Source organism: Arachis ipaensis, chromosome B06 (genome assembly GCF_000816755.2).
Source record: "Arachis ipaensis cultivar K30076 chromosome B06, Araip1.1, whole genome shotgun sequence".
NCBI lineage: Eukaryota > Viridiplantae > Streptophyta > Magnoliopsida > Fabales > Fabaceae > Arachis > Arachis ipaensis.
Window position 1 is genome coordinate 93,750,068 of NC_029790.2, and position 13,271 is coordinate 93,763,338.

Sequence of the window (13,271 nt, forward strand, 5' to 3'; positions counted from 1 at the left end):
TCTTTTATTTTCATGCTTTAGTGATCAATAATGAGAGGTTGCATCATATACATCTAAGAGAATAAAGAGTGAACTAGCACATAGTGTATGCAAGGCACTAAGTTTGGTGTGATCAATCTTGAAGTTTCTTTTTACAACACTTAGTCACAAACTAAGTTTGGTGTCCATACATACACGAAAATGCTAGACCATGGAGCAGCAGTGTAGTTATTTCTTTTAGTGATATGGAAGCAATCAATAAAAAAATATATATTTTATGATCTCGTTGAATGTTTTTAGTATGAGTCCAATTACAAGAAATTCTAAAGCCTTTGTATTCTTGCTGCAGAGAAGTGAAAGAAAGAAGTGATGGGAGAATCTTGAAGTAAGGATCACGGGCACACACACAAGAAAGGAGAAGTCACATGTGCCTTGGGTTTTGTACATCCATATATACCTTGGATTGTGTGCATTGAGGAAAACACCTTAGCATGCATTAGGCAAAGAAGATTCATGTTTCCCATGCCTTGACCGAACCTTCAAGACCATTCCCCTATCATAAATATCACTTTAACCACTCCAACCACTCTCATCAAAACTCACTTTGCCCTCACTTATATATACCATTCTCCATCCCCACACTTCATCAATTCACCTCAGCCGAAATCACACTCAACCCTTTAATCATCCTTGCTTCACAGATTTTGGCCTTGATCCTAAGAATTGCTCAGCAAAAATTAGGATGCACCATTTCCCCTAGCCTACCCGAACCACCCCCTTCTTCATTCCCTCTCACAATCACTTTCAAGCTTGTATTTTCTTACCTTGTAGCCATATCCATCTACACCCCCTTCATAAACATTTTCTTTATGCTTGTCCTTTGATCGAAGAAGGTTCAAATCCAAACACAATGAGCGCATCTTTAGTTGGATGACAGGCAAAGACGTTGTCCCGGAGTTACCTTTCAAGCTGAGAAAGGAGGAATACTCTGAGATACAAAAAATAATTAGAAAGAGGGGATGGGAGCTTCTCTGTAATCAACCTCAAGAAGTAAGCATGGTTCTCATCCATGAGTTTTACACTAATGTGATAAGAGAATTTGACGATGAAGAGCCATACATGAGCTATGTAAGAGGGGTGACTGTTGACTTTAGTCCAGACACCATCAACAGGGTGCTAAAGGTCAAACCAAAACGGTTCAAACAAGCTAGCTATGAGGAAAGAGTTGAAAATAATCCAAGATATGTAAATGTGCTAGGTGACCTGTGCAAAGTAGGCACGGATTGGGTGTTGGATTCACAAAGACAACCACTCAAACTCAGAAGAGGTGATCTCATACCTCAAGCAAAAGGATGGCATGACATAGTGAGGAGATCATTAATCCCTACTTCAAATAATTCCGAAGTGACAGTGAATAGAGCAATAATGATCCACTGCATAATGAAAGGAGGGGAGATCAATGTTGGAAAAATCATAGCCAAGAACATCATTGACATAGCCGAGAAGGTCAAACAGGACAGTTGGCTAGGATATCCTAGTACTATTCTGCGCTTATGTGAAGAAGCTAGAGTGCCTCTCGAAGAATTTGAAGAAACTGATGTGGCATCTATTGGAAAGCCTCTCACCAAGGAAAGATTGGAATTTGTCACCACAACCCAATTTGAGAGGCAACCTTTAGCAAGAAAAAAAAAAGGAAAGAAACAAGACAAGAGGAAGAGCACCAAGGAATGGAAGAACTGAGCACTTTGAACATGAATCAACTCCAAGCCGCTTTGGAAGGAATCTCTGGGAAATATTCACAAATTCAAAGAAGCCAAGAGGAACAAGCTCAACAACAAAGGGACTTTTGGCAAATAATGAATCAACAAAGAGAAGTTCAAGTTCAATGGATGGGTCAGCAAAGTGAATATCAAACACATATGATGGAACTACAACAAGAACAATATGACAAGATGTGTGAAGTCATCAACAACTCAGCTGCTGAATATGGAAGATCCATGGAGAAGGTAATACAAGAACAAGCTCAACTAAGGAAAGAGCAAGCTCAGCAAAAGGAGCTCCTCCATAGGATGGAGGCTAGACAAGACACATTTCACAGAGAATTCAATGAAAGCAGAATATTCAAGGAGGCTAGACATAGAGACAGAATTGATTATGATATATGCATCCAAGAAAAACTCAGCTACCTTTGTGGAACACTCCCAGTGCTCAACCCACAAATCCAAAAATTTAATGATGCGCACAAGATATTAGAAAAGCAGGAAATTGCAAGGGTAAAATTTAATGCTGAGAGGCTAAAGGAGAGGATGATAAGCTCAGGAATATGGAAAAGAGAAGAGGAGGACTCAACAACAAAACAACAAGCAGAAATAAGAAAGAAAAAGAAAGAATATCCAAAAGGCAAAGGAAAGGGACAAAAAGACTAAAGGTGGTGAAGTTCTTTTCTTTAGTACTTTATTAAATAAAGAAGATGTATGTCTGAAACATGGTATACCTTCTAAGTTGTTTTCCTTTATGCATTCTCAGTTATGTTGCTTATTCCATGTATCACTCACATGCTTGGAATGTTTGCTTGTCTTAAATACTTTTACTTGTCAATGGAATAAAAGATGTAGTTTGAACAAAGACAGAGAGAAATCTAGCCTAGGAGAACAAGATTGTCTGATACAAAGTGTTAGTACATATATGCTTTCATTGTGAACGAATCAAGAGCTCAAGAAATCAAAAGGAGTTAAGATGCTTGCTTACACAAAACTAGTTCGTTAAGGGTTATAAGACTCAAGAAGTTAGAAGCATAAAGATCCTTGACAATGGAGTAATACACAAAATTTTGAAGAGCAGAAAAAGAGAAATAAAGAAAACAAAGAACAAAGAATGAAAGGCTAGGCATCAATGACAAAATTTGGATATGTGTCTGTGGTGATTGATGTTGGGAGACATACTTGGGCTAGTAAATCCGAGGGGTGCTTCATCACCCGGTAACTTGAGTTAACTAACTCGAGATTATCGATTGAAAACTCACATTCAAGAGTAGCTCTATAACAGAACATTTAGCAATCCAAAGAGGTGCTGGACACCACTATCTAAATAAAATTTCAATGTTATATGCCTGTGATTGAATGTGTTAAGGAGAGAGGCTTGAGTTAGTAAATCTTTAAGAGTGCTTCAACACTTAACAAATTAAACCAACTGGTTTGGGATTGTTGATTGAAAGCTTATGCTAAAGAGCCGCCTTAAGACAAGATTTTTAGCTCAATTAAAACAAAGGAAAATTGAAAAAAAAAAGGGAGAAAAGAGAAGTAGAGAAAAGAATAGCTTAAGGATTATGTGCTAAGGTATAGAAAAAGAGTCTAGTGAAATTAACCAACCTAGTATTGGAGCAAGCATTTCAACTAAGAATTTGGATTAGCCTTGATCAGTTGCACTAAACAGATGACTACACAATTGAGGATGACATATTTCATGGAAGAATTCTTCTCTATTAAGACATTAAATTCTTGCATCTTAAACTCTTTTGTCAAATTATTTTATCTCTTGCTTGAGGACAAGCAATATTTTAAGTTTGGTGTTGTGATGCATTCGCATATTTGCTATATTAGCTAGTCAGTTTAGTTAGTTTTAGCTTAGTTTCATTCATTATCTTTGAAATAAACAAGCATTTTTATGAGTTTTACCTCCATGCATTAAAACACCAAGAACTAGGTAAAATGTTGGCCAAATTCATGCAAATATTCAAGGAGTTTATAAACAAGTTGATGTGAATGATTCCCTTGAAATTTATTTCATAAGATGGCAAAACTTTGGGGAATTTTCTTTGGTTTATGCTAGGTGATGAAGCTAGAAAATAATGGAGCAAGAATTAGAGCCAGAAGGCTTAAAGATACATCAAGCTTGGCAAAGAAGCAGAGGATAGCACGTTGCCAACTTGGGCTACCAGTGGCGTGTTTGATGATAACGCCAGCAGCCCTGGAGAGAGATCCTAGAAGAGTTTGCACGTTGCCAACTTGCACTTCTACTTGAGTGCTTGGCAATAACGCCAGGAGGCAAGACTTAGTCCAGGGAAGGAGGCTAGCACGTTGCCAACGCTGGATTCTAAAGGCGTGTGCAATGGCAACGTAGTAAGCAAAGCTTGGAGCAAGAAGGCAGCCACAAGGACATTGCCAACTTGGAGGTTCATTGGCGTTCTCCAAGGCAACGCAGCAAACAAAGTTTAGTGCCATGAAGAGGTTCGAGCACGTTACTACCATGCTGGAACAAAGGCGTGCTTGTGAACAACGCTGGCAAGCAACGCAGCAAGAAAGCAAGGCCTTGGAGAGGAGCTAGGGAAGCTCGAGCACATTACCAACGCCAGCTTTCATTGGCGTGTTTCAAACCAACGCTAGGCACCCACTCAAGGCACCCCTGACCTCCACTCGAGCACGTTGCCAACGCCAGCTTCCATTGGCGTTTTCCAAGGCAACGTAGCAAGCAAAGCTTGGTACCATAAGGAAACTCAAGCACGTTGTTGGACTGGGAGAGCATGGGCGTGTTCCAAGAAAACGCCAAGCAAGAAGCTAACCCAGGAGAAGAAGCATGCACGTTGCCAACGCCAAGTTCTGAAGGCGTGTTCATTGACAACGCAACAAGCAAGATCTTGGGCCAACCATGAGTTCGAGCACGTTGCGAGCCAAGAGATGCAGGGGCGTGCTTGATAGTAACGTAGGCAAGCAACGCCAAGCAAGGAGGCTGTCCAGGAAAGGGAGCCAGCACGTTGCCAACGCCAGAGTCCAAAGGCGTGTTTAGGGGCAACGTTGCAAGCAAGGTTGGAAGCTAGAAGGCAACCCTGGAGGGCAATCTCAAGACTCTAGCACGTTGCCAACGCCACCAACAAGGAAGTGTTTGGTGACAATGCGGGCAAGCAAGGATGCTGGGCCAGGAAAGAGTTCGAGCACGTTGCTAATGCCAAGCTCTATAGGCGTGTTCCTAGGCAACGTAGCAAGCAAAGTTGAAGGCTAGAAGGCAGCCCTGGAGGGAAGCATCGAGCACGTTGCCAACATGCCAACAAGGGGGCGTGTTTAGCAACAACGCCAGCCCCATGTCTCATCCCTGGGAGGTTTGGCACGTTGCCAACTTGGAAGAGAGGGTGCGTGTTCAGCAACAACTTCAACAAACTTGGCAGCCTGACCTTACCTTCTTTGAGGAAGCATAACTTGAGATAGGAAAATCCAATTGAGATGATTCTAAGTGCATTAGAAAGAAGACATTCTAATCTTTCCAATGATGTATGATAGTCCATATTGAAGCAGAGTATTGACACTCGAATTCTGGGTAACATTAGGCATGCAAAGTAGAGCCAAGAAGAAGGAAAGCCAAGTTGTTAGCAACAACTTGGGCTAACAACGCCCAGCACAAAACTCCAAGCCCAGGAAACTCATGAGCACGTTGTCAACGTGCATTCACACTGGCGTGTTTGCCAGTAACGCCCTCATTGGGCCAGGAGCATTATGAATGAGCCTCTCTCTCCCTGTTGAGCAACGCTTCTTCTATTTACATCTTCCACTGAGCCAAGAATTTAACAAGGATAAAGCCCACATTGCTAGCCCAATTGAAGATCTCTGAAGGAGTTTTAGGAGTAGTATAAATAGAGAAGAGTTTGATACTTTAAGGGACTTTTTGACACTTAGAGATTTTTCTATTACACTAGCATTTTTACTCCTTACTTTTTCTCACCGGTCTTCTATTTTATTTTTCTTATCTCCGATCCCTAATGATCTCTCCCATCATTAATTCTCATTTCTTTTGCTCTTTAGTTATTTTGAATACCCATTACCCAATTCCCTTTTACATTCAAGCAATTTAACTTTCCTGCTATTTAACTTCAGTTTCAATTGTTTGCAATTTACTTCTCCGCTCTCTACAATTCAGCACTCTACTTTCTTGCGACCTACTTTTGATGTCATTTAAGTTTCTTGCAATCTAAGTCTCCATTATTTACTTTCGGTCATTTTAATTGCTTTCCTTACTTTAGTTCTTAAATTTTCTTGTCATTTAATTCTTTGAAATTTCTTTTGAACATTCAAATATCATGAAATCAAAACATTGTTCGCTTAACTAAAATACCATTTAACTAAAGTTGTTTAATCCACCAATCTCCGTGGGATCGACCTCACTCCGGTGAGTTTTACTACTTGATACGATCCGGTATACTTGCCGGTTGCGCGTTAATATTCTAATTTTTGCGTATCAATGTCTCCATAAAAAACAGTAAACACATTCAAAGAGAAGTCTTAAGCACCAATTTAGTTCAGGAATTCCATAAAATCACCAAAAAATAAGATAATCTAATTAAATTTAATACACAACTGTAAGCTTCAAAGTTAAGCTAATCCAATCAAAACAGATTAACATGGCCTGCTACCCGTAAATGAATCACAATTCTCATGAAAGATACAGGAAAAAAAATTCCAAAGGGTGTTATGAGGTAAAGCCAATAATTTTCAAACTAAATTAAGTTAACCTGGATTCAAAAGGCATAGATTTCAAATAGAAATGAATATACTAACCTGAAGAACTTTAGCATGTATGGACCTGAAGACGGCTTGTAAGATACTGAAAACGAAAGAAGGCTGTGAAATCTGACAAATCCATTATGTGAAGTAACCAAAAATCAAAGAACTCTTATACGGAGAGGGAGAGAAAGAGAAAGAGGAGTTGTAGCAGTTTCAGTAGAAAACCTCTGTAAACTAGTAATCACTAAAATAGTACACTTCTTACTGTATCAAATACAAATGCTTAAATATCATTAATATTAAGTTATCCTTCTAGTGTAGTGACATCAATTAGAGAGTCAATTACCAATTGCTCTACAAGTAGTTATGATACTAAATTAAACCAATTAATATTAATTTCTTCTGCATTATTCTTTCCTCATCTATTTAGTAACGTGTACGAAATCGGTAATCACGTAAATAAACATATGATTAAACAAAGTCTAACATATATATTAACACAAATTATGATGATTCTAAACTTAAAAGGTTAGAGAACCTGAGTGTGGAATATAAAAATACAACTAAATATAGAGGTATAGTTGGTGGAGCATTAGAAACTAGAATGAACCTTTACCTATCATCCACAACCAATCAAGACTAACCCTAGCAAATATGCCAATTAAGAGAACACAAGCAAATTACCCAATGCATTCTGCTCAGGACCCTGCAAAACACAAACTCTCACGAGTTCAGAACACTACTCTAAACATCCATATATGTTTATTATAACATTATTACTTTATAAAGTGTAAGAGTGTAGAGTTGGTAAAGATAGATGTATATAATAACTAATAGAAAGATACATATAACATAGTATTATATATAATAATTAATAGTGAAGAAGAGACCTTTTTGGTGAAGTGGAAAAGCAGAAATAGGAGAAGGAATGCTTCTGGTTGGAATTTGTTTGAACTTTCTTATTCCAACTTCAGTACAAAGCTCTGCCTCTGCTATTATTATTAGTGGCTGTCTTCCCATATAAAATATGTTCCAATAAATAAATACTATTAATTAATAACATCATCACCACTAACAATTAATGAAATTAAAACCAGAAACAAACAAAAAGGTAATAACAAGAAATAAAATGGTTATTTTTATCTTCACATGATTTCTTCTACTGAAAGAATTTTGATTGGAGTCCCTCAACAATTCCTTCAAAACATAGTTACAATTATATCAAATCACCTAAGAACAGTAGAGCAACCAGAGTTTATATTATGCATGAGGTTAATCCAAAAATAGGATAAAAAGGTGGAAGGAAATGAGTAAGAAAAGAGATAGAAAGCAGATTGCCTTTGAATTATGGTTGCATAATATAATACTCAATTTGCATAATTTAAAAGACCGCACAACATCACCATAAAAATAAAATAAAAAAACTGTGAAACAGAGAATAAATAAAAGCATATTCAGACAAGCCAATGAAACATGAAGGAGAAAATATTTGTGGTGGCCTCTAGTAGTAAATCTAATTCAAACCCAAAATATTATTAGCATTGTTTAAGTAGTTAATGGTTAATTCAAAAAAAATAAAGTTAGTGATTTTAATTTCCTCTAGTTGGCTATGTGATTATCCAAAGTCTGGTTAATATTAATTATAATTATTCAATTAAATTCCTTCAATATTCCTTTAAATAATGATAAAAGGGTTAAGTACTTTTTTTGTTTCTAAGATTTGGGGTGAAAATTAAATTCGTCTTCGACCTTTTTTATTATTAAAATTATCCTTAATGTTACAAAACGTTATAAAATTGTCTATTTTCTGCATCAATTTTATTGTTTTGACCAAATTACTCTTAACAATTAATAAAAATAATATTAAAAAAATAAAAACAAAAACACCCCAACCCAACCCCACACCCCGCACCCCAGTACCCCACCCTCATCCCCAATCTCAATTTCTGAGTTCCCTCCCCATTCCCTTCCTCCTAATCTACCCTCATCCCCAATCTCAATTTCTGAGTTCTCTCCCCATCTCCTTCCTCCTAATCTCTTCGAATCCAAGAACACTCGTTCTTCTCTCACACGGCGCTGCTGCCTCCAATCCTCTCAAATCTCGGTTTTCGTGAGCTAGCAACGGCGGCATCGTCGCTCTCCGACACTACCACCACTGCTTCCACCGCCTAGACTGGTCCATTCACTATCTTCGCTCCCTCCGACTCCTCCCTCCGCACATGCTTCTCTTGCTCCGTTCCCAGCCTACTCTGCGAGCACATAGTTCCAGGCCTATTCACCATCGATTACCTTCGCAGACTCGCTTTCGGCACCAAGATTGAAACCTTGAGCCCTGGCCCTCTACCTTCTAGAGGCCGTACACTCCCACATCTCCGCCACCGCGAGGTTTACGGGATCTTCACATGCAACCGCATCCTCTTTAACCACGCGCAAGATCACACAGGCCGTTGGACGGATCAAGATCGGGCTGCAGAGAAAGCTCTTCTTGTCAGCGTTGAGCTCCATCACCCATAGCTGCGACAGTCCCAACGCCAGCAGCAGTAGGTTCTACACCGTCACTTCCTTCCTCCTCTTTTCATTCTTCCTTTTTTTTATTTTTTTTATTTTTGAAGAACATAAAAAAATTCTGTTGCTGCTGATTTTGGATCTGAAGTTGCAGCTGATGATGATTGTTGAATTGTTAAATCTAATTTTTTGTTGATTTATTTTGTGGTTATTGTTGTTGAATTGGCTGAAAATGCTAAATTTGTTATTGCTGTTGTTGAATTTGAATGTTGTCGTTGCCGTATTTGGTTTTTGTTTAAGGAGAGAAGATGAATTGGGGTTTGGGGAGGGGGAGTTCAAAGATAGTAGGAGGAACAGAATGACGAGGGAACAGGGAAGAGAGACTGGAGATGACGATGGGATACTGGGGTGTGGGGTGTTTTTGTTTTTATTTTTTAATATTATTTTTATTATTTTTAATAATTATTAAGGATAATTTGATAAAAAAATAAAATTGAAGTAGAAAAGGACGATTTTATAATGTTTTGTAACGTTGAGGATGATTTTAATAACAAAAAAAGGTCAATGATGAATTTGATTTTCACTCCCAAATCTTAAAGATAAAAAAAGTACTTAACCCATAATAAAATATGTCATAGAGAGTGACAAATCCTTTATTTAAGAGGGATTTAGCTAGAATCCACTTATAAATAATAAGATAATTGAAGTTAATATATATACTACAAAAGAAATTCCGTAGAACTTAGTTTATTTATTCATTCATTATCTTTTAAAAAAATATCAAACTTTATTTAAATAGATGTTGCTATCACATGAATATTATTTCAATTAGCAGATGTTAGGTTGTGTATATATAATATATATTCCTGATGATCTATTTATTGTGTCTATATATAAAATAATATTCCTAATAATAACTTAGGTAGCTAGTATTTCCATGGTTTGGACACAAGATTGGTGCAAGCATTATCCAAAGTAGTAGAGTTTCTGCAAATCTTTTAATATGAAAACATGAAATTGTGACAAGAATGAACAAGTAAAAGCATATTTAGATAAGCCATTCTCATTTCTAATTCCATTTCAATTTACAGGATGTCGCACAATGGTAAAATTTTATAATCATGAGTCCAATTAATGTAATAACCAAATGACAATTGTTTCATTGTCGAAACAAGTATAATATTAAGCACCCATTTAACACATTTAAATAATATTGAAACTTCAAAGAAGCAGAAAAATAGAGACAAGTGAAATATGGAGAAGAAAAAGAATACTAGCGACAACTCGAAGGAGAAAATAGATCTAAAACAATGACTCGATTCAGAAGCTTTCGACCGTAGAAATCTCTTATAAAGGAGTTATGAACTCGCACCACCCCCATTGAACGAATGTGAGAGGAGCGAAAAAAGCCCAGCTCCCTAACTTAATGCGGCACCGGATTCGGACCACAGGGAACCATAGCATGGGAGGACATCTAATCCTTTTGCAGCAGAAGAAGGGGCCGTATCAGTCGGCTTGCCAATCAACTGACTTGCTTTCCTTGGTCGACAATGGAGCTACCCCTAATCCGTACTTCAGCAGAGTTTCTTCTATTAAGTTGATCGCCCCACCCAGAGTTTTCCACCAATTGTATCACAGCCAGACATGACAGATAAACTTGATCAATCGGAAAAGGTCTGACACTTCGACAGTAACACACTACCCTTTTAGATAGAGAGAGAGCCTTTATCCAGATCTAGAGATAGGGACGGCCCTTCTCCAGGAGAAGGGGGAATTACGTTATCCCCCGTCTCGGAGGACAAGCCCAGCTATGTGGAATAGGTAGGCGTCGGCTGGTTCACGCTGTACGCCGAACCATCCCCCGAAACCATAGAAAGGATTACACCTCTACGCTTGCTCGAATATCCAACTCAAAGCCCACCCGCTTGCTTATCATAATTAGTAGATTAAGATTTTCCTTAACCTTATACCATTTGATGGTCGTTAGCTAAATTGCTAAGACACACTGAAACTCACTTAAATGGTAGGGTGTTTCACTTGTTATTTTACAGCGGCAATGATAGCAAAAGCTGCGGTGATAACAGCGGCAAAAATTGCAGCAGCAATCGTATCTACAGAGTAACCAGATCTAAAGTCATAATGTTGATAGAGGAGGTGGCTCAATTTATGAGCTTCCTGCGACAAATGTAGCGGCAATGGCGGCGAACCCGTGACTACAACGACAGTTACACCGACAGTAGAGAATTTAAGGTTTTGTCGATCGCCATTCTCTTCTCTCCTCTCTACCACGGTGATGAGTTTTGAAAACTCAATAGTATGTAAGAGGGTTTTTTTTTTGGGGGGTTAAGTTTAAATTTTATAAATTAACTATTAGAGGAAGTTTTATAAATTATCATAAATAAAATATATTTTGGAGGTTTTTAAAAGTTTCTACTAAAAAACTCTCTCAATTCAATATAAATCTTGTAGTCCACCCTGTATTCCATGTCTCCTTGTCGAAAGAATACAAGAGTGAGCCTTTTAGCAGTGTTGTTATTCTTGATCTTCCTCTGTCACTCCCATATGAATCGCTATTGGTAGCCATCATTAATAGTCTAATTCTAGAGATTGATTATGAGACTAAGGAGGTGCAAGTCTTGATTGAATGGCAGGGGAGTCCTCACGAGGAGGCCACTTGGATGAGCTGGGTAGATCTTTCTCGGATGTTCCCTAATGAAGACTTTGAGGACAAGGTTATTATAGAAGAGGGAGTGATTGATTCAAGCCTAATGATTGGCACTAGCTCTGGCCCAACAAAGGAAGTTGGAAGTGAACAAGAAATAGTTGGGCTGAATGAGATAGCAGCAGAGCGAAAGAGCAAAAGAGTGAAGAGACCACCAGTGTGAATGAAGGACTGTGAAGTGTAAAATAAGAATGGTACACAGAAATAATTTTCTGGTGAGAGCACGCAGAATTAGTTACGTAACAACTTAGTCGAAAAATGATTTAAACAGAGAAAAGAAAAATGATAGAAGGCATGAAAGAAATACATTGTTAGGGTGGAGTCTTCCTTTATTCCAAAGGGGAATTTTTACTGTATGTATATTTTACTATACTTCCATAGCCATTTACTTCATTCTCTTCTGATTGATAATTCATATACACCACGATTCTTACTGATACACTTGTTCTTTAATTCATTTGGTTCTGTGAATTGTTTGTGAAATTGTCTCTGCTGGCCAGGTCTAACAAACACCTTCAACAATAATTCCTTACCTATACATGATATATGAATCAATCATTTTTTTTTGTCAGAACTATTCTAAATGGTTTTTTATGTAGTAGTTGTGCTTTTAAAATTGGAACTCGTATGTTTACTAAAAGGCATAAAATTTATGAGATGTTGACTACTAGTTATTTACTTATTTATAATATATATATACATACGCGAGCTATTCACATAAAGACATTTAAAACGTCTTTTTTAAATATGTTTTTTAGTAATTAAAATTTAACATATATAATCGATTAAATCATGTTATTTTTGTTAAAATTAGGCCACACAAATTAATTTGACCAAAAAAATAGTGAATCAAATCTTGAATTGGTCTAAATTAATATTATTTTTTATAAAAAATGACTACAATATCCTTATTATAGAAAACGACTAAAATACTCCTATTATATATATTAATTTTGAGAATCTTAAATTCTAGTCCTTTATTTCTCTATTGTCATAGGATTAGGATTTAGAGTTTTCAAAATATCTATAACAATATATAATGGGAAAACCTATTTTTGGTGTCCAATTTTTCTTTCCATTTTGATCCTTTTTAATAACTTACTTCCAGTTACAGCATTCTACTACTTCATTTCCATCCACGTTCACCTCAATATAACTTCTCCACGTTAATTTCTCTCGCATCACGTTACTGCATCAGTTACAGAATTCTACTACTTAATTCCCACTACTGCATCAGTTAATTTCTCTCACATCAAGTTACTGCGTCAATTGTATTATTCCCAATTTTTTCTCTTAATCTCTCTCACTTCACTGGTTACTCCATATCTCTCCATAATAGAAAAAAATTTCTTCATTTCTCCTCCATCTTTTCTTGCATTCTTCTCATTTCGCCTAAATATAATGTAAAACTTAATGTAATTTATTTTTCGTCATTAAATAAAAGTGTAGAACTATTTTTATATGTTTCTTTGAGTAATTATAGTTGACAACATACCAATGGAAGATTCACGTTGAAGTGGTCGACGAACTTGACAAGACTATGCCAGACAACGAAGACAAAATATGAGTGAAGAACA

General features: G+C 37.1%; 1 long non-coding RNA gene across 1 annotated transcript in view; it reads right to left on the minus strand.

Annotated features, from left to right (window-relative positions):
- Window positions 10,126–13,271, minus strand: part of LOC110263410 — a 13,257-nt gene continuing 10,111 nt past the window's right edge. The window contains exon 2 of the long non-coding RNA XR_002348983.1: window positions 10,126–10,316. This is a non-coding gene — a long non-coding RNA (uncharacterized LOC110263410). The remainder of the gene's footprint in view (window positions 10,317–13,271) is intronic.